The following is a 24,563-nucleotide window of genomic DNA, read 5'->3' as shown; positions in this document are numbered from 1 at the left end:
AAAAAACAGTGTTATTTCAAGGCTTTAGCGCTAGGAACATTTCCCTAAGAGAGTTAACACAAAAGGTAGTATGCAATGGCCGTAGGGTGAGCCCCCTCCACAAAACAACACGAGATATAGAAGAAGCAGAGTACCTTTTAAAAAATAGTGTGCTGTTTATTAGAGCCCAACACAGGTTTCATTCTGGAATTAACATTTCCGATGACTTTGGTATAACAATAAAAAATTGACTAATTATATTATGGCAGATCACTTACAAAACGATAACTTAAAATGCATAATTTCTTGGTTCACCAGAGGCGCGTGGGCACGTGGACCTGATTGAAAGGGATCCTCGCATTCTACACATGGCGCCCATGTGCTAGAGCAATGCACAAGAATACTATAAACATATATGTATTTAAATATAATGTCATACTTACTGGATGTGTCTGCAGAGTGTGGGGAGGGGGCAGGAAGTGGGGCGGCCGCATGTGGCCTCTGCTAGTTCAAAATACAGGTCAATTGCATTATTTACAAGTTTGTTTAAGTCACCAGTAAAGAATAAAAAAGATACAAATGGATAAGTATTTAATTTTCACAAAAAGCAGGGAGAAATTTCATATTTAGCGACTTTGCCTCTTCCCACGTTCACGGATTTCAAACGACTAGCTCAGGGTTTTGTTGAAAATGAATATTGCTTCACATTTCGTGTTTCTGTTCCCTTTTCCTCACACCACACAGCTGGAAAGGGTGCTCTCAGTGGAATGTTTGAAGATGGTCCTCCCACCCTCTGGTGTCAGTCAGTGTGCTGGCATGTCAGCAACACTTCGAATTGTCACTCTTTTTAACATATGCAAAAACAACAGTTGATGGACAGAATGCAGAACAATGTCATACATTCATCCCAGTACAGAGATCTGGGCATATGCAAATCAGCCTTGACCCTGTGCCTCATGGGAACAGTCCAGCCCGAACTGCCAAGCCATGTCTATCCTGGACTGGAATCAAGCATCCTAGGACCGGTTTCTGGCTATCAGCCGTCTTCAGCCAGGATAGCTTTACTCCAGTGGTGTGGAGAGCATGGGACTCACGTCTGAGCATATGGCCGGGATGCCCGCCACCCCCTCTCAACACAATCCCCAAGGATGGGAGAAGTCGGACACAGGTTTGAACTTTTGGAAGGCGGGAGGGAGTCACCCTCCTGGCCGTATTGATTAAAATATGAAACAAAATTTAAACATTAAATAAAAGTTTCATAATTATGTACAATTTTACATTTATTACATTTCGATGAAGACATGTTCTTTGGCTAACCTTAACAGATCTCTAATACAAAGGTTTCCTAGCCGAGTCTAACATCCTGCAAATGCATACATTCTAAATTAAAATTGTACATCCTAGCATTAAGGGCCAACGGCAAGGTCTTAGCCGGTGTCAGATCCCTACTACCAAAACTCTCGCCCTCACAGTGTGAGTGGCGCATGCGCAGAGGACTCTACCCTCATTGCCAACTGTAACTTCCCTTGTCGTGGTGGGGGCTCCCTTTCCACTCGACGCCATCTTAAAGGTCGTCCGAGTTCCCGTGTGAGGTATCTGTAGAAAGGACAGCGTGGACTCCCCCCCATCCCCACACTCTCTATCCGCCGTCGCGGATATCTGGCCCCCGGGAAATTAGTAGGAGGGGCATCTAGCCACCTCCCAGCCTGGGAGGGGCCTATGGCCGTCTCCCCCTAGGTGACCCATCCTTAGTGGGTGCCGCCTCCCTGTGGGAGGGGCCAATGGCCGCCTCCCCCCGGGCGCTCCCATCCATTCTGGGTGGCGCCCCCCTCTAGGGACCTTGAAATTACTGCTCACCGATCATGACCATACCGCCCGACCAAAATAAATACGACAGTTGTTGACCTACTAAAGAAGGAAAAATTCTGACATTTCCTCGATGTGTCATCGACTGCTCACTCCTACCAAGAAAAAACATTATCCTACAGGCAGAAGTCACATCCTTATCTTAAACATTCCTTTACTTTTCTACAAAGGAAAAAAGGCCTATCTCAGCAAAACTTTATTTAAAACAAACATTGCCATAAGGGGCTGGTGGGTGGGTCAAAATTGCTGCTTGTTCCGTCGAGGGCTCACGAGCAATGAGTGGGTGCAGCCTTCAGAGCACAGGAACAAGAGGACGCTTCTTCGGATTCCCGCTCTATTTATTCTTCTGCGGGAGGGCGTGTACCCTCCTCCGGTACGCCTACTGGGCGTGGTCTTCGGTGTAGGTGTCTAGGACAACCCCTCTTTGGCGGGAAAAGGCGCGCCCCGGCTGCGCCGCTTCCGGCATACCAGCCGAGCCACGCCCCCCGCCCAAAATGGCCTCCCGGGGGGATCGGGGCACCCAACCATACATTCGGGGGGACCGAGTGGTCGCCCCTTTCCATATGGCCGGGATGCCCGCCACCCCCTCTCAACACAATCCCCAAGGATGGGAGAAGTCGGACACAGGTTTGAACTTTTGGAAGGCGGGAGGGAGTCACCCTCCCGGCCGTATTTATTAAAATATGAAACAAAATTTAAAACATTAAATAAAAGTTTCATAATTATGTACAATTTTACATTTATTACATTTCGATGAAGACATGTTCTTTGGCTAACCTTAACAGATCTCTAATACAAAGGTTTCCTAGCCGAGTCTAACATCCTGCAAATGCATACATTCTAAATTAAAATTGTACATCCTAGCATAAAGGGCCAACGGCAAGGTCTTAACTGGTGTCAGATCCCTACTACCAAAACTCTTGCCCTCACTGTGTGAGTTGCGCATGCACAGAGGACTCTACCCTCATTGCCAACTGTAACTTCCCTTGTCGTGGTGGGGGCCCCCTTTCCACTCGACGCCATCTTAAAGGTCGTCCGAGTTCCCCTGTGAGGTATCAGTAGGAAGGACAGCGTGGACTCCCCCCCATCCCCACACTCTCTATCCGCCGTCGCGGATATCCGGCCCCCGGGAAATTAGTAGGAGGGGCATCTAGCCACCTCCCCCATGGGAGGGGCCTATGGCCGTCTCCCCCTAGGCAACCCATCCTTAGTGGGTGCCGCCTCCCCGTGGGAGGGGCCAATGGCCGCCTCCCCCCGGGCGCTCCCATCCATTCTGGGTGGCGCCCCCCTCTAGGGACCTTGAAATTACTGCTCACCGATCATGACCTTACCGCCACAGGCCAGATAGTTGACCGACTATCCGGCCCCCCCAACTCCTCCTAAAGGTCATGCTTCCTCAAACCCCTTAGCCAAGCTATGAAGTCTCCTATGAGTAAATCATTCCCCTCCCTGGACAAGTGTATCCCAGCGTTCAGATACATGAGATCACCCCGAATGCACCCGTGAGGAATGCTATGCAACTGCGAAGAGCGAAACAATTTCCCAATTTTATTATTAACCCTTTTCACCCAATGGGTCAGTGCTGACACCGAAAGGCCCCCCCGCCATACCTTCCTGGGAATTATGTGGGACCAGGCAATCGTGCACCCCAGGATTCTTTTAGCCAACCAGCTAACAGCAGACAAAATTTGTTCAAACAACACTCGTCTACCCAGTGTCACCAAGTCATTGCCCCCCAGGTGTACTATGACTACAGATGGCGGTGACCTTTGCCGCCCTAAGAGACCCTCAAAAAATGATTCGAATTGGTCAAAACAGAGCCCGCCCTTCCCATGGAAGGCCACTCTGTACCCGTATTCCCCAGCTGCGTGAGTCGCGTCACCTGCTTTGAATACGTCCCCGGCGCGCCTCACATATGAGTGGCCCACGACCCATACCACTCTCTCTCCAGACGGTGGTCCTTGACCGCTGGTCTCCTGGTGCTGGGCCGACTGCAAATTCCGCCCCGCGTGACAGGCTCGCGAAACTGTAATTCAAACAAAAGACAAGAAGCGTGAGTGCATGTCAATTGATCTTTACAACATGTGCAATCGCACATACCTTTTGAAGCAATTCGAGGACCATCGTCCCAACTGTTTCACTTCCTCCGCACTCTGACCCCTGGCTGTAGCTTCAGTAGCAGCCCCTATCTTAAAGGAATGGGTCCCAAAATCGCACGGGTCCATGCCCGCAGCAGCTAGCACCCTCTGGAACTGAAACCTCGTCAGTGGGGTGCCATCCTTGTGTCTCAGCAAATCCCCCCCCGATGTAGTCACCCTCAGTGCCAAGTATTCCTCTATACACTTTATCAGGCACGTGGGGGACCCTTGCGTGCGCTGCACGACAACACTATTTCCCATAGCCCCCTGGTCGGTCTTGGACCTGGCTATCGAGACCACCATCGAATCACCCTTAATTTGGACGTGATCCCTGCGCAAGCCTCCCTCAATGTCTTTCTTATTCCTTGCGACCAGTTTGCTCACCCACATAGCCCCATGGAATGCTAATGCGAAAGCTGCCCGAAACAGAACTGCTTCGAAATGGGAGGAGCACGTCTCGTCTAGTTTCGCTACAAGTAGAGACAATCTGTCTAAGCTAATCGGGTGCCTCGTATCTTGCTTGCGACCCTCGAGGCGCTGCCAGCCGCGAAGGGCCTTCTTAACCAAAAAGGAAACCGTCGGGTCTTTTATGCCATGCACCTGCGCCATGAATGAAATGGCCGCCCTATGCCTACTGGCTGTTGCCGCTGATCGGCCTTCTCTGTGCAGCGCTACCAGGAACCCCAGGAAGGATTCCTCCTGACCCCAGCTCTGACTCCCTGTCAGACCCAAAAATGTGCAATAGGAACGAAACGCTCCTTCGTATGCCTTCCTTGTCCTGGGGGCTAAGCTTGCTGCCACGAGGTCTTGTAATCCGGGGCACCGATTAGCCACAGTGCTTCGGGGAATGGTGCCGCCACTAGGTCCGCTGTAGGTAGATAACCCCTGAACGCCTGCAAATGTGAACGAGAGAGTGCATCAGCTGCATGATTCAGTACGCCTGGCACATGTTTAGCCCTGAACTGTACATTCAGTCTCATGCAAAGCAGCACGACTTCTTTCAACAATCTCAAGATCCATTTGCAGCGTGCTGCCTGTTGGTTAATGCATTCGACAACAGTCATATTATCAGACCAAAACACCACTGAGCGGTCCCTGAAGTCGTCTGGCCATGCCATCAGAGCCACCCAAATGGGGAATAACTCCAAGAACCCAATGTTACCTGTGAGACCGCTGGAGTTCCACCACGTCGGCCATGTTTGCGCCGACCATCGATTACCAAAGATGGCGCCAAATCCCACGCTCCCCGCTGAGTCAGTCAACAGACCTAGTTCATCTGACGACGCTGGCGGCTTGTTCCACACGACTCGACCATTGAAGTCCGCCAGAAATGCCAACCAAATGCGCATATCCTGGCAAACCTCTGCCGACAGTCTCGTACGGTGGTGCCCCTCTTTGAGACCAACCATAGCTTGTGCAATAGAGCGTGAGAAGGGGCGGGCCATTGGTATCACCCTCAAAGCAAAGTTAAGCTGACCCACTGTTTGTTGTAACTGGTGCAGGGTCACTTTCTCCTTGCCCAGGCATTGCGTCAAGGAAGCCCTAAACTTGGCCACCTTTTCCATCGGTAAACGGAAACATCCCTCCACAGAATCGAGCTCAATTCACAGAAACTCCAGTGAAGTAGATGGTCCAACCGTCTTACCTGGTGCCAATGGGACTCCAAACTCCCTCATGAGGATGCAGAAGTCGTGCAGCGCCTGCGCACATTTCGTATCGCCGGCTACTCCCAAGAACAGGAAGTCATCAAGATAGTGCATAACATGCTTATGCCCTGTGGCCTCGGTGAATGCTCACTCTAAAAAACAGCTGAACATTTCAAAATAGGCACAAGAAATGGAGCAACCCATAGGCATGCATTTATCCATGTAATAACTCCCTTGAAATGCAAAACCTAGCAAGCGCTGATCCTGTGGGTGTACCGGGAGCAGCCGGAACGCCGATTCGATATCTGATTTCGCCATCAGCGCCACGGGGCCCAGGCGATTTAACATGGTCACGGCATCATCGAACGATGCGTACCGCACTGAACAAACTTCTGGGTCAATGGCCTCGTTCACCGAGGAACCCCTTGGAGCAGATAGGTTATGAATAAGTCTAAACTCCCCTGGGTCTTTCTTCGGGACAACCCCTAACGGGGAACAGATGAACTCCGTCACCGGCGGGCGATGAAAAGGCCCTGCCACTCGCCCTAAGCTGACTTTGTTTGCTATTTTCTTCTCTGCCACGCTTGGGTTGTGCTGTACCGATAACTGGTTTTTACAAAAGGAGTCCCCCCGAAAATCCTCCGCCGGGATGTGGAAGCCATGCAAGAATCCGTTCCTCAACACCCCAGCGGATACATGATCAGGGTATTTGTTCAACCAAGGATTCATAGCCATGAGATCAACGGGTGTAGGCAATCGGTCACAACGTTCTACCTCACTCCTGCTTAAACCCTCCTTTTCCTCCCGTCCCGTTATTTTTAGATCTACATAAACTCTCCGGGTGTGAGGAATTCCCACAGCCCGCACATACATGCTTGAGCCTACATGTTCCCTGCGGTCTGTTACAGTTGCCTCGATTGAAGCCCCAACAGACCCCCCGCTTGCCGCCATTCCTGCCGGTTTTAGGCTGGTAATCCCCACCGGCGCCCGCTCGAAAGGGCACCGCGGGCTTTTGGCGGACGACCCCTGACCCACTCCCACCTGGCGAGGACGTACCTGCCGCCCCTGGCAGGAGCTGCTTGTGCCATGACACCGAGTCCAGGCAATCCCAAGTCAAAGTAGCATCATATTCTTTTGCTTTCCGGAATTTCATGTCATAACCTTTCCATTCCTCCCCCTCATACATTGAATAAAAATCCATAATACGATTTTGATAGCAAGTCAACTCAGTCATCACCTCGGGTTTACGTTCCCCCATAACTGCAGTAAATATAGAAAAGGCCTTAACCCAGTTCGTTACTGTCTCATCCACCCTGAATTCCACCATCTTGGCGCGCCAGACGCTCGGGTGCCACAAATCCTTCTGGGTTTTAGCATATTCCATCTCACGATGGTCAGTTAATAATGAAAACATGTTAACATATTTGTCCCCCCATATTAACTCTTTCGTGGCCAAAGGGATGTGCTGTGCCACCTTCTCCCGCCTCGAGGGTAATGAACCCTCCCCCGCCATTGCCAATGCGAGCTTACCCGGTTCGGCCGTTGTTCCCGCCGTTTTCTCGTGACCAACTGCAGGTCCTACCGGTGCCACCTGTGGGGAAACAAGAGGAACATTCGCCTTTGCGACATCTCTCGACTGCCGCAATTGCTCGATTAGTAGTCTGGCCTCCTCGGCCGGATCTCCAGGGGCCACTGATCCCCCTGATTTTTTCTTGAGCCATGCTGCCAACTAGATGGCCAATTCGGGAGGCATATCCTCATCATTATCAGGAGTAATTACAACCGGGATCGGCTGCCCCATATCTGGATTTGGTACCGGGTTGTCTACCGGCATGATGGGGGCGACTGGGGGTACCTCTGGAACCGGGACCCCCCCGGAAACTGCCCTCTTCTTGACCCGTTTCCCTCTACCCTCAGGGACGACTCCCGGCAAGGCCGGGCCTATTACCTTCTTAGGGTGACCCGGGTTGCTCAGTGCAGCCAGCTGCTTCTTGACCTCCGTCAAACCTCTACCGATCGATTGGACTTGTCCGAGTTTTCGGTCCATGCAAGCCATCCGGTTCGACAATAGGCGTAACACCTTGTCCGTCTCGGAACTCTTTCCCGCTTTCTTGCCAGCCATGATGTCGAGTATTCTGCTCCTAGCAGATCGACGAGGTTCCGGACTCTTCGAACTCCAAGTAACTGAAAGAGAAACAACAAGATTACAAGTTCTCAAAATTGCTGCTTGTTCTGTCGAGGGCTCACGAGCAACGAGTGGGTGCAGCCTTCAGAGCACAGGAACAAGAGGACGCTTCTTCGGATTCCCGCTCTATTTATTCTTCTGCGGGAGGGCGTGTACCCTCCTCCGGTACGCCTACTGGGCGTGGTCTTCGGTGTAGGTGTCTAGGACAACTCCTCTTGGGCGGGAAAAGGCGCGCCCCGGCTGCGCTGCTTCGGGCATACTAGCCGAGCCACGCCCCCCGCCCAAAATGGCTTCCCGGGGGGATCGGGGTACCCAACCATACGTTCGGGGGGACCGAGTGGTCGCCCCTTTCCATACTCATCCCACTCGGGGTGACAAATGCAAAAACAACAGTTGATGGACAGAATGCAGAACAATGTCATACATTCACCCCAGTACAGAGATCTGGGTCTAAATCCATCGTTTTTTTGCACTCCACACCACCTCAGTTCAGATATGGCCATATGCAAATCAGCCTTTTCCCTGTGCCTCATGTGAACAGTCCAGCCCGAACCGCCAAGCCATGTCTTTCCTGGACCGGAATCAAGCATCCTAGGACCGGTTTCTGGCTATCAGCCGTCTTCAGCCAGGATAGCTTTACTCCAGTGGTGTGGAGATAGTGGGACTCACGTCTGAGTATACCCATCCCACTCGGGGTAACAAATTCAAAAACAACAGTTGATGGACAGATTGCAGAACAATGTCATACATTCACCCCAGTACAGAGATCTGAGCCTAAATCTATCGTTTTTTTGCACTCCACACCACCCCAGTTCAGACATGGCATATGCAAATCAGCCTTGACCCTGTGCCTCATGGGGACAGCCCAGCCTGAACTGCCAAACGATGTCTTTCCTGGACCAGATTAAAGCATCCTAGGGCTGGTTTCTGGCTATCTGGTTTCTGGCTATCAGCCGTCTTCAGCCAGGATAGCATTACTCTTTTTAACATGGTATCGAAGACAGATGTTGGGGAACAGGTCCTCTCTGCTCCCCTGCCTCCTAGTGTGGAGGCCAGATTGTGTTAGGAGTGGGGTTGCGCCCCCAATCACTGGATACATAAGAAAATGGAAGACTGTATTTGATTTAAAAGGTTCATTTTACATATAGATAAACATGCAAGTTAAGAAAACAATGGCCAGCATCAGAGGGAGCTTAATGGGGGCCATAAGCTGCTATAAGATTCTCAGCATAGTCTTTGCATAAAATTACTACAGCTGGCTGCTAAGTTCTCGAGAGCCCGGGAGTACCTGGGCCCCGAGGGATGGACAGTTAGGTTTGTCTGGGAACGGTAAGTGCGGGAGAGTGGGAAAAGTGGGCATAGTGAAAGAGGTAGCGTGGTTAAAAAGAAAGAGAGAAGGGGCGAAAGAAGGAGGAAGGGATAGAAAGACAAGAGATGGAGAGAGGGGAAAAGATAGCAGGAGAATTAGAAGAGAGACTAGAGAGAAAGCAGAAGAAACAATGCAGACCCTTACAGAGAAAATGAACGAAGGGAGAGAGGGGTTGTGTGAAGATAAAGAGAGAGACATCAAAAATGACTGATAGAAGGGGTAGCGAAGGGAGAAAGAAAACATTCAAAAGGTGACAAAAGAAAGATGGGTGTGATATATTAGAAAAAATGCAAGATGAAAAGACAGTTCATAACCAAAAGAGCTCGCAAGAGAGGGAGATGTAGAGAGCGGGAGACTGCGAGGCAAATGGAGGAGAGTGAAACAGAGAGGGGGAGAGCAGAGCTGAGACATGAGCGGGGGAAGGCTAGGTTGAAATGAAAGTCACCCAGCACATTCTAAAAGATATTAACCCGGTAGCAACCTCCACAAGATACTCTGGTCCCCATCTGGGGCGAAGAATTACGACCTTTAACCACTTTTCATAACACCGGAGGCGATGCACGCTGCTCTCACACCCAGCAGTGAGGGGGAGGTGGTGCCGCCAGCTGCCTCGTAGCCTGAAAGAGTGGCTGTGCCCAAGGACAGTAACAATCAAATCCGCATCGGAGGTCCCACCAGCGGCCCTTAAGCAGGCCCTCTCAGCAGGCAGGAGTGATCTGGTGTTGCCTGTGTGACTTACCGCTGCTCCGTCCCTTCCATAGCACGTAAGAAGCTGAGATGACCCCAGCCCTTCCTTCTCCACTCAGCGGCGCCAACTACAGCGCTGCCTCCCCCGGAGCCATGTACCCCTTCTCAAGGTAGGCTCACTGACTGGCTGCTGGCTCACCCGGAGCCATGCACCCCTTCTCAAGGGAGTCTGGTGAAACTTTCGCTCAGCAGGCCCTGAAAGACGTGAACCCCCTGGCTGCCCCGGCGCTGGCATTACTGGGCTTGTGTACATGCCATAAATACAAAAGTGTCCCAGTGTCTGCTTACAGACGGGATTACTGAGCCCACCAGGTGGACACCGTGTTGACATCTCACACTGGCTGCGCCAAGCACGTACACACAGGAAACAAGCATGCAAACAGTAAAGCTGCTGGATGCTTGAAACAAAGCACAAACTTTAATTAATACATTGCCCCCGGGACCTGGCCCACACAGGGCTTAATTAAACAAAGCGCGTGAGCCAGTGCTTCATTTCTTTTTATTTTCTCGTCCGGATTTGTGCACCCAGTACGAATTCAGCAGATTTTGTTTTCATAAAAAAAAAACTTTTTTGGGCCATGGCGGTCCTTGGGGGACCCCCTGAGCTTGCCTAGTAGGTCAGGGTGTTTCTACCCTGCCCCTTTTCTTTTTTTTTGTGTTTCTTTTTCAGTTTTCTTATGCCTCAGTTGCTGAGGCATAAGATGGCTGCCAAAACTTCCGGGTTTGGAGTGTTGACAGTCAATTAGCATAAAGCTTGAGATCGGGAGGGTACACTGTGCCTCTAAATATCGAAACTTTTATTTTTGCTTTTCTCGGCAACTACTGAACGGATTTACACCATTTAAAAAATAGCATGCTTTATGAAGCAAGCACTACCTTTTTGAGAAATTTGGTGTAATTCCGTTCAGCAATTCCAGCTTTAGCCGTGCCTAAAGTTTCCTATGGGAAATGCCTTTTTCGACCTCTTTTTTAAAATATTTCCCAGGAACTACTGAACGGATTTACACCATTTAAAAAAAAGGTCTCATTCTGAACCAAGGGCTATATTTTTGCAAAATTGTGTGTAATTCCGCTCAGCAGCTCGGGCTGTAGCCGTGTCTAAAGTTTCCTATGGGAATTAACATGAACAAAACACATTTTGGGACCCCCTTTTTTCTCAGCCCCCACTTGCTGAATCACCCGAAAACTTCCAAAATAGGAGCTGATTAAACGGGCCATAAGTTTAGAAAATTTTGCTAAGATTCATCAACCGGCGCCAAAGATATTGGGAAAAGAAAAAATGCTTTTTGAATAGAAACAAAGGGACATATTATCCAGGGGGTTTATCTCCGCTTTTTTGGCTTTAAAAGCCAAGAAAGCGGAGATAAAATGATCTCCCTATTACCTAGCTGTCGCTAACACCAGTTAGCGACAGCTAGTAGGAGATAGCGACCATCTTGGGCCCCGCTTTGCATGTCAGTGATATTTATCACTAATGACATGCAAAGTGGGCGTGCCAAGATGTTAGCGACTGGAAACAGTCGCTAACATCGCTATCTCCTATTACCAACTTTTGGAGATATTCGCGCTAAGCGCGAATATCTCCAAAAGCTAACACCTGCCCCTGAGCAGTTCTTAGCCATGTTATCCAATGGTAGGTGGATAACATGGCTAAGAGCATTAGCTCGGTAATGCATGAATATCGCGGACTTTTCAGCGATATTCATGCATTTCGGCCGATTTTTATCGCTTAGGAGATAAACCTTGATAATAGCAAGGTTCCTAAGCAATAAAAATCGCCGCAGCTCGGCGATAAAAATATCGCCGCTAAACCAACATAGCGATAATTATCGCTAGTTGTTGGTAATATGCCCCAAACTCCTAGCACTACATACCTGTTGGCGACTGCCAGTAGGTAATATATATGTATAGTATTTACTAAGGGGCTTTCAAATAGCCTTCTACGTCCACCAGTATGTTGCATATTTGCTTCTGCCCATCACAACATACAGCATGGAATAATGGGTCAGCCCCACTATAGGCCAACATTGCGGTGAGTGAATGCACCTTGCTTTTTCACTTGGAGCCCATCTGCACTCACAGAAGTTCCCTGCTATGCCAGCACAAAAATACTTTTGTTTTCAGCCATTATTTTGATGTTGTCAACGTTCTGTCAAATACCCTAAGAAGAACGTTTTGCAAAAATTGCGTCCGGTTTTCTCTGAATAATGTAAATCTTTCCTTCGAAACACATCTTTGCTTAATCCCATAATCCAGTTTAAATCCAACAGAGATGGGAACTATAAACATTATCCGCCAAATCAAATGGGACGTTTATTGTAATTAGTACCCAGAGTGAATGAAATACACAAGCTGTTTACTTAACTTTCATGAATACCTCAACTGTCTTCGAATCTCGTGCAATCATGGGCTAATCTTTTGTGAGAAGTGTATCAATTTTAAAACACATCACACTTTGAAGCTGCAATCTGTGCCTACACTTTACATTTAATTGCATACAGTACTGTCTAGGTGACCTACATTTTATGACTTGCCTTTGTTCAAAAAAAGAACGTGTGGCACTACTTGCACCTCACTTATCCTGCTGCCCTGTCACTGTGACATTCTTGGATTAATATTTCATAAGTAGATAGTCTTTCACAGTTGTCAAGTGTCTGTTCTTTAATAAATTATTTGACTCTGGCATGTGTCACCTCTGCAGTCAGGTGGAATTAATAGGCTTTGAGTAGCTGTGAGTTCCAGAGAATATTGTAAGGCAGGCAAGACAAATCAAGTTAAATCATCAGAAAAGTGAAGGAGTTGAAGCTTCTTGGGGTTCACATAGAATATTTGGAGGAAGATCAGGAGAGGAGAGAGGAAAGAAGAAACACATTCTGAAGTTCTTGGTATTTCATTAGTGTTGCAAGCATGAAGCTGTGAAGTTGTGCTGGGTATTTCACTCTCTCTATGTGCACAAGCATTATGACATCGTAGATAATGCTGCATGAGCTATGCACCTCCTCGAGATAAGGAAGTGTTCCTGTGCCTTTCGGCCCTCCCATAGCAACACATACTGGAATACATTTCCTGTACCAATTTGAATTTGAAATATTTAGACCAATGAAACCCTGTCTTGGATAGACCATGTGAAAACTGACTTAATAAACTACCAATCACGAGTTTGGCAGGCGGCCTGCCGTCCATTAGGGTGGCACACGTAATTACCTCTCAACCTGGCCAAGCTACCCCACACTATGGGGGTCATTACGATGTCGGGCGGATTGCCTCCGCCAGGCTGGCGGTAGCCACCGCCGGCCTGGCAGAGGCAATCCGCCCGACACTGTTTCCCAAATTCCCCCGCCACATTAGTATGGCGGAAAAGCGGCGGACGGTCTTTTCGTCAGTCGCTTTTCCACCCCGGTCGCCTTGCGACCATGGCGGAAAGGGCATAACATGGTGGCGGTGTCCAATGAACAATGCCAGCCATATTATTATGCGTGCAAATAGGTGCCTTTCCGCGGCGGCGAGGCCGCCACGGAAAGGCAGGCAGTCTTTGCTTTGGGGGGCCCCTGCGGGCCCCCCTGGTGAAGGCCGAGGTGGGGGTGCACAAGGGGGGTACCTAAGGTACCCCCCTTCATTTGCGTGTACAAAAAAGCAGGCACCGCGCGGTGCCTGCCGCTTTGTATATGCAAATGCGTAAATGCATTTTTACCATCGTGGCGGGCGGTGCAGAGTGCACCACCCGCCACAATGCAAAAAATGAAGGATATGCCCGCCACTGTGGCGGGCACATCCTAATTCCCCCAACGGGACCCCCGCCCTTATGGCGGGCGGTCCAGGATGCTGATAGGGTGGCGGGAGGACAAAGTCCGCCGGTCATCCTAATGAGGCCCCATATGTTGCGTTCTCTCAGGGCCCTGTGGAGACCGCTGGGCCTTCAGAGTAGCTGGCACGTTTTAGCCGGCTGATTAATAAACTTTTTTGCATCTGAAAGAAAGCTTCCAAAGTATGAGTTTGTTATTGAAAAGCAGAAAGCTAATGTTCTGGTTCAGGGAGGATTTGGCCTGGCAGTTCGTGCTGAACTGTTACTTTTGGAGCAGGGTCAAGACTAACTTGCATATGGTTGGGTCGAAAATTAGATGGCATGGTGGGCAAAAGGGCGATGGGTTGGAAAGCTACCCAATTGATTGCCAGTGATAGAAGAAATGCAAGCATGCCTCTCATCATGTTTTGTGTGTTTGATGTGCAGCCCTAAGTGGGAAGGGTAAGCCCAGACATGGGCCCCGTGCTCACTGTGACACTAGAACCAAGCTACCCCAAGCAATTGCCAATTTTTAGGCAAATAGCATTAATTCCTACCATCACCTTTTGTGTGGTCAATAATCAAATAAACATCTTTCCCGGATCACACTATTCAGATTCAGCACCAGAGATGAGCTTATAAGGCCATTAAATAAGCACTGCACAAAGATGAGGTCCAATACGCTCTTTATATTCAGCGAAGTTGCAGATTACATCGGACACAGTCGCATGTTTTCGTGTCTCCGACAGAATCATGGAGAATGCTGGAATACCAAGGACAAACGCAGATGGAAATCAGACTGCAAAACTAACCCCTATTAAAAAGATAAGAAAAGGCGAGAGAGGCCACTGGGCAAACCAACCAAGAAGTAAGAAGCACAGGAACGAGCGCAGATGGTTGAATACAAGTGAACTGCCATTGGACACTGCCATGGCTCAATAGATGAAGATGAGGATTCAAAGGAGGCATCTGCTTTTGAGATGACTGGGGGCGGTCACGTGGTAACTCCCATGGCAAAAGAACCCATTACATGATAGCATCACTAAGTAAGTAAGACTAGAGGAGAGAATGTTGAAAAGTTGAAAATTGGAGAAGAACGAGGTGAAAGAAATGCTGGGCTAAACTGATTTGTGCAGGGTGTGGCTTTGGATGGTAATACCCATAATTCTACACTTTTCTTTTGAGTTACAGACACCACACATGGAGAAGAAAATAGTACATATGTTGAAAAGCTGTTCTCGCAAGAGAGTTGCTTCAGCCTCTGCCTGGGGTGAGAGTCATAAATAAGCTAGAGTGCACATCACTCCGCCTGATGGAGAATTCAGGATAAATAGAATAACGAGTGAAATAGACTACAGACACGCACATTGACCTACGGAGTTGACCTGTCTGCCGACATGATAAATGGAAGGTTAATAGACAGATTACAGTCATTACCAGTATAGGGGCACTGTGTGGCTTAGAAATGCACAGCAGCACACGTACAAAATAAATAATTGTGTCATTCGATCGTGAGGGGCTTGGCACCCGACCTAAAGGCCATTAGGTGTTTATGCATTTGAGGCACAGGAAAATACATATTGCATGACTGCATGAGACCCCCCCTCTTTGGGGTAGAACTAGAGAAGCTGTGCTGTGATGGAATCGGAAACTTGTAAGGACTATGGGCTTCATTTATGGCATTTTGGCGTGAAAGTGAAAGGGTAGGAATGCACCATATTTAAGCAATACAGTGCAGTCCTTACTTTTTGCCTGAGTTAGCACCATTTTGGCAGCTCAGCACCAACATAGGCTACCTTGAACCATGGTGCAAGGGTGCCTCAGTTGCATGCAGGATTGTTTTTATGTAGGAAGAAGCACCTTCCTGCCAAAAACAATCCTAAGAGGAGAAATACAAATATTTCTCCTCTTTAGGCATCACCTTGGAAGGCACACAGATTTGGAGTTTCTCCAGGTTCACATCACTTTGTAAACCTGGAGCAGTGTCAAATTCCATTGGTATTGCATGGGAAAGCACACAGCAATACCCATGGGACGCCTTCTTAACTCAGAGTAAGGTGACCAGCGATTTGCACTGTGTCACCTTACTCGTGATTTCTGAGGCCACTTATAAATCTTTCTGAGAGACCTGTGTCATATATATAACACTTTACGTGATAATAAGCTCCTGTGTTTTCAGCATATTCACTGGGTGCGCTAGTGTGAATTGCCTCAGGGGTTTCATAAGTTAAACAAGCTACACATACAAAGGATAGAGGCGATTCAGATTATTGATAGGATCGCTGGACAGAGAGTAATTGATTTTAATGTAAGTAGCATGTGTGACTATGATACAGATCTCACTATCACCAAAGATAGGTCGATTCCATCACTTCAGGGAAACTACATGCCAAGCTGGTAGACAGACTGAAGAGAGTGAGCGATCTATAAAGAATATGTGACCAGAGAGCACAGTGAGTGTGAAAGAGACCGACACTTGTTGGCATGGTTAACATGCAGAGATGAAGAAAGAAAACCCACATGTGATATCAGTCTGAGACAGGTTGCATCTTATGCACACATACGTAAATAAATGTTTCATTCGTGACATACTATGAGAGACTGTATTCGACTCTCTATGGGCTGGAGGTGGGTTGTATTGGAGGAGACACCCACACCTCAGTTGACTGCAATACAGAGAAATGCTCTGGAAGCATCTTTGGATATAGAGAAAATATATGATGCCATAGATCAACTGGCAAGGGAAAAGCACCAGGGCCAGCTGGTCAACCTCCTGAGTTCTACTTGACATACAAATTGGTGTTGGCTCCAAATCTACTGGAAATGTATAAAATTGCTGATTACAAGGGTATATTACCGGTACAGTCAGGTAGGTCACATTAGTGTAATTACGTAAAACTGGCCGAGACCCACTAGATGTTATGTCTTACTGACGTTTATCCTGATTGAACTTAGAATACAAGATCATGAGGTAAATGATAGCAAATAAATGGTGTCTTCTCAAATGGGATTTTGCATACCTGGATCAAAACAGGTTAAGTCATAGGCATAACACCCATCTAAATCTGATGCGTTTGTTTTGTGTGCTTGAAAATGGACTCCCACAGACTAGATCCCATCAGTGCCTTCTTAGATTTTGAGAAGGTTTTCAACATCTAGTAATGGATATAACGTTGTGAGGTGCATCGAAAGAGGGGATGGGGAGAGCTTCCTCAGATGAATTAAATTCTTGTTTTTGAAACCAATGGAGTGAGTCCATACAGGCCAGACATTCTCATAGCAGCAGCAAATACAAAGGATATACTTTTAAACATTAACACCAAAACGATTGTGATACAAGATCATCAATGACAAGATATTAAGGGACAAAATATTCTACATCGAAGTGCATATAAGGAAGAATAGCTTTACTTTTCCTCATGCCACTACTAGGTACCTTGAAGATATATGTACCACATAGACACATATATGTGGAGTTGGGTAGAGAAAATCTAAACCCACTTGCCTGTCAATATTTTTTCCAATATTGTGTACTCGATATTCTGTCCCACGGATCTTGGGGACTCAATATATTAGGTTCACACCCATACAAAGAGGTATATGGTAGGGGTGCCCACTCTCCCCCTTGTTGTTTGCCTTTGAGGTGGAAGCACTGGTCTGTGTGCTATGTAGGAGGGCCTGAGAGTGTGGAGTATATTTGCCATGAGATGTGCATACAAGGACTCTTTACGTAGATGATACCCTGTTGTTTTTAAGAGACCTCAAACATAGGCCACCAGGAACACTAAAAATACTAGGAGGCTTTTGTGAACTATCGGAACTACATGTAAATTGGGGTCATGTCTGGCTCTTCCCAGTGAACCCCATAACCTGAATAGGTTGAATGAGTATGAGACCCCATTGTGATGGGAATCTGACCAATTTTAGTACTTAGGCATTCAGATGTACAACAAAAATAACTGCCTTCTAGAAGGAAATTTAGTGTATTATCTATAAGTGGATCAATTCCCTTCTGGAGCAAGTTTCTCTCTCCAAATAGCTCAGTTATATTTAATTTGAAGGAAATCCAGAATGAGATTAGCTGATGGTAGAACCATGTGACCACTAAGTGACGGAAGAATGGTGGCTCCTAATTTTGAAGCACATTACTTGCAGCACAGCTGCTCTGGTCAGTGTGCTGGTTAAGATGAAAAATTGACCAAGAGGGACTGGAAGTACAGGCTTGCTTAGGTATCTGTTATTGAACCACTATTGGGGACCATGAAAGTAACCACCTTATATTCTACAGAATTGTGCATGGGAAGGCATTACTGGCAAGGGTATATGAAAAGGTCTGGTAATTACATGGTATTTGCACAAGAGATCTTACTGAAGTTTAACAAACTGGCAAAAATGTAAGAAAAGACACTTTGGTTGGGGGGAGTAATACGTGTGGCTGGGGACTTCTACTTGGGCACGTTGATCCGTATCAGAAGTGATTTTGTAGTGGCAGTGCACCATTTTCTGGCACACAATGCTATGAGTACATCCGTGAGACAGACTTAAGCCACAGATGAGAATGAGGCCATTACATCTGAGATATTGTTAAAAAAGAGAGCACATGGGAAATGTAGATATGCAGTCCCCACTTTATTCTCAACTAGCAGCCAGTCCCGACATTGTCCGGGAGCAATTAGGCTTCAGGGCTCCCGCCCGCCCCGACGTTGTCCGTGGGTCCCCCGGAGCATTACTCCATATATTGCAGTATTATACCTCTATGTTTACTTTGTACGCTTTTGTAACCTGCACACGTCACTTTTTCCTCCTATACCTATATGTTTACGTTCTACGCTTTTGTAACCTGCACATGTAACTTTTTCCTCCTGTAATGCACCGTTTGGCTCACTTTTGTAATGCTCCGTTTGCTTCCTCTTGCTACCTGCACACGTCACTTTTTCCTCCTATACCTCTATGTTTACTTTCTGCGCTTTTGCAACCTGCACACGTAACTTTTTCCTCTTGTAATGCACCATTTGGCTAATTTTTGTAATGCTCCGTTTGCTTCCTCTTGCTCACAATGTACGCTTTTGTAACCTGCACACGTAACTTTTTCCTCCTGTAATGCACCGTTTGGCTCACTTTTGTAATGCTCCGTTTGCTTACTCTTGCTCACGATTGTCATTTTTGCTTGATTTTTCCGCCGCTCACCGCTCCTAACTAAATAAATAAATAACCTACCTCATCCGCCGCTCACCGCTGCTCCCCGCCTGTCCGCCGCTCCTCACCGCCTGTCCGTCGCTCCTCACCGCCTGTCTGCCGCTCCTCACCGCCTGTATGCCGCTCCTTCCCGCGCCATTTCCACCGGTCCTCCTCGCGCTCCTGGACGCCGCTCCTCCCCGCGCTCCTCACGTCAGCACGCACGTCGCGGCCGGTGCTTCTTCCAAGGGACTACTTTTTTCGGTAAATTTTTAAATAACGTATAGTTATTAAGTTTATAGAGCCTATGTCCATCTGCACACCCTGACGATTACAACGATGTATCGGGTGTGTGGATTGGCGCTGTGGTTCCCGAGTTTACCCGCCTCAAAGGTTCAAAGTTCTTCCTTTATAATGGTAGTATAGATAATGTTCCCTATCTTCCAAACAGGTACCTCGCAATTGAACGGGAAGGGTAAGAACACTTTGGGAAAACAAATTATGAAATGGGAATTGATAGAAATGTAGAGCACAGTAAAAAGGTGAAGAGGAGCCTCCAAATTAAATATATTCAACTTAATTTTGTACATCAGATGTATTTGTCCCAGATTAGGATAGGTAGAATTTAACATTGTGAAATATTCCTACCCAAAATGCCCATAAGCACAAGTGGATTTTTGCCATATGGTGTCAGAATGCACGCTGATAAGAAAGTATTGGGTTGAAGAACTTGTGCTGAAATAAGAAGGGTTGGGCAGAACTATGAGCCTTGACCCCTCGCTCTCCGTCCCCCGCCTTCCTCGACCCCCGCCTGCCCCGACATTGTTCCCCGGAGCCTTAAAAAGGCGACATTTGATAGTCACAGCAGTGCATTATAATGTAAAACCGTCTCACTGTATTGCAGCTATTACTCCAGCCTTCGCCTGGAAATTACCATTTCCATGTGTTTAGAGTGGGGATAAACCGAACCAGATTTCCTGGCTTTCCTCTGGCTGCTTGCTTTCCCCATCCCCGCCCGCCCCGTCCCCCGCCTGCCCCGACCCCCGCCTGCACCAACATTGTCCCCCGGAGCCTTAAAAAGGCGACATATGATAGTCACAGCAGTGCACTTTGGGCTGTTTGTTTTCCCCGTCCACATGAAAAGTACCACGAAAAGAGGGCACATTTAAACACGGCTCCGAGGTTGACAGATCACTTTCGCCTGTGGGGTCTCTTTGAGCGGGGTTTACCCTTGACGGAGCTCGGCGTGCCGAGATTCCAGCATGGTAACATAATGCCTGCGTGTCAACCTGAACCCTTAAAGATGAAACGCTGAAACGCTGGTGGTCTGCAGTTCAACTTCCTGAGCTGTGTTTGAGGTAAAACTAATGAGCGTGATGGTGGTAGTTTGGACCCTTACATCACCCCGTCCCCCTGCCTGCCCCGACCCCCGCTGCCTTACCTCAGCCGCCGCTCCTCAGTCCACCGCTCCTCGCCGCTCGTCACAGCTCCTCACCGCTCCTCGCCGCTCGTCACCGCTCCTCCCCCGTGCCATGTCCGCCGCTCCTGGATGCCGCTCCTCCCCGTGCTCCTGACGTCAGCACGTAGGTCGCGGCCGGCGCTACTTTGAGGGGACTACTTTTTTTATAATGTAAATTTTTTAAATATAACGTATTTTTTTACTTTATATAGCCTATGTCCATCTGCACACCCTGAGGAATCCAACGATGTATCGGGTGTGTGGATTGGCGCTGTGGTTCCCGAGTTTACCCGCCTCAAAGCCTCAAAGTTCTTCCTTTATAATAGTAGTATAGATATAGATTCCTGATTGAGAAGCAGTTGTTTTGTCATGTTTCATATCTTTGGAATGGTAATGAAAAATCCTCTACTAGCAAAGTTAGAATTTGCATTGCTATTTTAGAAAGTAGGTATTTCTCTGCTTTTAAAGCTTTGTGTGTCTGCAGCTTGTCTCCAATTCACACCTGGGGATGGTGGCAGCTTCACTTTGTGCATTCCCTCTAGACAGCCAGACACAAAGTAAGGTTAGGTGTGTCTGAGTGCCATCTGCATTCTGATAGCTCATCCTGGGCAGGATGGGATGGGAGGGAGGAGCTGGCGCTTACACCTAAATTGGCACTATCCTGTTCCCACACTTAGGGTGGATTACCTCCCTTTGGAGAGTCTGCAGCCGGAGTCACCCCCACTTCAAATGCACAGCTGGGTATAAGCAGTTGGTCTCTGACCCTACCAAATGAGACGCTTCTGGAACTGAAAAGAAGCTCTGACAGTAACAAGAACTGCTGTGCTGCTACACGGACTGTCACTCTGCTGGCCTGCTGGTTTGGAATAACTGCTTTTCTGCTGGTCTGCCCTGCTGCCTGCTATACTCTCCCCCAGCACGGAAAGATCTGTTCTCTACTTAAACCCAGAGTGATCTTCAAGGGCTTGTTGGCTTGGCACCTGTTTTTTAGACTCCAATATCAAAGTCTCACCACCTGCTTCTTTGCCTCGTCCATTGGAAGTGGACCCAGGTGCCATCTCCAGTTGAACCAATGCATCTCCTGTATGTTGGAAGCAGAACTGAAGCATGATCGCTATTGCACAAGCAGATTTAGCGCATTGCACTCGGAACCCGCGCATCGCCTTAACAAACCGACGCATTGAACGTCTGCATTGCTGTCGGGGAAGTGTGGGAAGATCAATGTATCTCCTCAACTGTGTGGAGAAACACAGCGCATCGTGGAACCCATGCCCCCTTGGCTTGCCGTATTGTCTTCGGAACCAGAGTATTGCCACCGCTGCATGAAGAATATCGACGCATCACTTCAACTGTGGGTCAACACTGACGCATCACTTGCTTCATTTAGGATTGTACATCTTTTACTTTATTGAAATGAAACCGCCTACGTATATTTAGTATTCAGTTTATTCATGCCATTGTCGGACCCATGTATTCTACCAAAACATCAAAACTTTTTACTTACAATATGGTTTGAACATTCCGAAGAAAAGTATGAATGCATTTTATAACTCTGTGACTCCATCCCTCACCTGCAAGACTTGCAAAGTTTGCACAAAATGGGCATAACCCTTCAATATGGGAATTGATTTATTGGCTTCATACCAGTACTTTATTGATATTATATGTTTTTAAGCCCTGCTTGTAAAAAGCATGTTTGTTTGTTTTAGCAGATACAACATATCAAAACTCGCTAGGTATGCATTAACTGGAACAAATTAAGTGAGATTTGATTTGAATTTTTTGTAACAATTTTTATTAATTGACACAATAAACTACTCAAACTCAGACTCACTTTGTTGCACCCCTCATCTCGCTGTTGCGACCAGGGTCAAGTTACTTTGTTCAGTGGACATTGTGTGGCTCCTGTATCTGGCCTGAGTTTCATAGCCTGAACTCTTGACTTTTCCCCAGTCCAGCATGACCAAATAACATTGTTTCTAAGTGCTATTTTTACATTTAATCTTTAAAAAATAATATCTCCACTTCTACTTATTGAATTCTTGTCTTTTTGATTATATTTTATTAATAAAATTGTAATCTATGTTTCTAAATTGGTGTGGAGTATTTTTGTGGTGTTTACACTTTGTTACTGTTTGAAGCGTTACACAAATACTTTAGACACTACCTTTTAAATTAAGCCTGCCTGCTCTGTGCCAAGCTACCAGAGGGTGAAAACAGGTTAATGTAAAGTGTGTATCTTACTTACCATGATTAGGATTGTGGTTCCTGCTTGGACATGGTGCATACCTCTGCTAACCAGAAACCCATTTTCTAACTCTGCGTTACTAACACAGTGCAAACTTGATGGTAGAGGGACAGCATTGGAAACAATACTACTAACGATTCATTACATTTGAAAAACAACCCCCATGAAAGCTGCAAGATACACAAGGTGTGCAATGTGTTATGAAGGACTGTAGGGTGAACACCTGCCCATAATTTACAACATATCTTTAGTTCTAATATATTGCCATGGGCTGGAGAGCACATAGGGACCAACTGTTAGAATAGGGTCTGTGATGTTAGAAAGTGATCCAAACCTGAGATGGTTGCGTTACTCACACAGTGCAGAATTGATGGTAAAGATGTGACAAAGGACACAATACTACTAGCAAATTAGCTAAATTTGATAGCCAACCTCCTTGCAAGCCACAAGGTACTCATGGTGTGCAATGTGTTAAAAAGGACTGCAGGGTGACGACACATCCATAATTCACATGGACTGTCCGGAATTTAGCCCTAATATCAGTCATCTGTAGTTGATGATTTAACAGATGGCATTTGTCTGTAATTTTTGCCTTTCAGCTAAATGACAAGTGTGAATACCAACAGTTGAGATTCCCCAACTGAAGTGGAAGGGAGGGGGTCTCTTGTGCTGTGATTCCAAGGGAGGGACAGATAGCTAAACAAGAAACAAGCTTTCTTGCCAGGGTGTGTGCTTCCTGAAATAAATGTAAATGTCTGCAATTGGTTGATCTGCAATTGTAAAGGCTGCTTAGAAGCTGATATAGGTGTTAATTGATGGAGTCACTTCAAGCTTTCTGAGGACAAAGATATTTTCTCTTTAAGAGTTATTGTAGGCATGTTCCAAGCTGAGCTAGTGAGTGTGAAAGAACAGTTATAAAAAATGTTTGCACTTGACATAATCTACGTACCACTAAAATCTATAGAATCTATAGAGTGGAAGAACTTTTTTATCTTTAATTTAAATTTATTTCCACCAATGGTACTATGATCAACCCTCAGAGACAAGTGAAGACACTTCCTCCCCCTTATCACTGCAGTTGGCTTCAGAGCTAGAGATCTCGTAAGCACACGCGTTTTCGAAGATAAAGCCTTCTAGTGGCTTAAGCAGACTTGATCGAGGCAAAACAAACAAAAAATAAAGCCCTGAAGAAGTTCCGAAAGGAACGAAACACTTTGGCTGAGGCTTCTTTTTAGTTCTGATTAAGAACATAATATACCACCTGAATGTAGCATACCTAGAGGTAATGATATACTGAATAGATAATGCTATTCAGAAAATAGTAAATAAATGCACTGATAACCTCATAAGTGCTGTGCCTAGTCCAACGGCCGACGGCACCACTACCTCAGGAGTGCTGCCGTCGGCCGTTGGACGTTCGAACCTCACCTGCGCAATGGAACGTTCAGCACTGGAGCTGGACGTTCCATAGCTGCTAAGGTGTTAAAGTAGTGGGCAATGGCCTGTCCTCGGATGTGTCTGTAAAAGTGACCTTTTGTCCCGTATTTTTGTCCTGAATTATGACCCTTTGCCCTGAAGTTTTACAGTCCTGTCCAGAATTTGCCTCCCCACCAAGTGATCACCCTATAAGACTGGTATGTTAACTATGGAAGGCGTGAGGAGTCACAATGGCAGACAGGAAACAGTATAGAAATTAATTAAAACGGGACCTTTAAACTAGGTTGTGGATTGATTAAGATGTAGTGCAGTGGGTGGTATTGAATCCTGACACTGCTGCAAAATAATAATACCTGAAGGGCAGAACACATTTTAACATGTATTCTCTGGTTGATGAGGAGGCTGTCCTGGTTTCAGCTGATGGGCAGTTAACAGTATTGTTTAACACTGTTCTATACAAATGCTTTGTACTATTATAGCCTGAGGGTTTGTTAGATGTGCGGAACCGATACACTAGTAATGACGTAATCTGA

This window comes from Lissotriton vulgaris, chromosome 3_1, assembly GCF_964263255.1.
Source record: "Lissotriton vulgaris chromosome 3_1, aLisVul1.2, whole genome shotgun sequence".
NCBI lineage: Eukaryota > Metazoa > Chordata > Amphibia > Caudata > Salamandridae > Lissotriton > Lissotriton vulgaris.
Note: the sequence above shows the minus strand (reverse complement) of the source record.